We start from the raw sequence: 715 nt of genomic DNA, 5'->3' as shown, positions 1-715 counted from the left end.
GCCAATAACAATTTACATGGATTATAGAAATTTATTATTTTAAATTTACCTCCCTGCTCCCATGTTTCAATTATAATGAATTCTAGTTCTTTCCCTTTTCCTAAGACCTGATATTGTATCCCTCGTTTTATAAATATTCCGCAACCACCTCCTCCTCCCTCCTCTCGATCTCTTCTTATACTAACATATCCCCTAATAACAAAATCTAATGTTGGCTTTAACCAAGTTTCCTGCACACATATTATATCCGGTTGGACTTCTAACTCATCAATATATCCTTTCAATTCCTGTCCGTTAGCCATCAGGCTCCTAGCGTTCCATTGAAGTATTAGCATGAACTACTTTCACCTGCTGCTCCCGACTTCTTGTCCACCTCTAACTTTTTATTTATTTCTTCCCATGTTCCTTCCTTAAATCCCAAGAATTTTTCTGCTCCTTTCACTATTATTTTAATCTTCTTGGTTTTGTTCTTAGCTTGATCAGTACAGTTAATGACATAAGCTATGAATAAAACTAGATTTTCCACTAAGTAAGTGATCTTATCTTCAGGTATTATTTTAGTTTGCTGTTTTGTTTGGCTTTCCGTTTGCTCGATCCCTCTTTTTTCCTGTTCCCTCACACTTTTTACAGCTTCTGCGTAGCTAATATTTTTAGTTGTTTTTATCTGCACCACTTCTTTAGCCCTCTTCCTAACCTCACATCCTCCGTATGTGAC

Source organism: Austrofundulus limnaeus, unplaced genomic scaffold, assembly GCF_001266775.1.
Source record: "Austrofundulus limnaeus strain Quisiro unplaced genomic scaffold, Austrofundulus_limnaeus-1.0 Scaffold1286, whole genome shotgun sequence".
In the NCBI taxonomy this organism is placed as follows: Eukaryota; Metazoa; Chordata; class Actinopteri; order Cyprinodontiformes; family Rivulidae; genus Austrofundulus; species Austrofundulus limnaeus.
Note: the sequence above shows the minus strand (reverse complement) of the source record.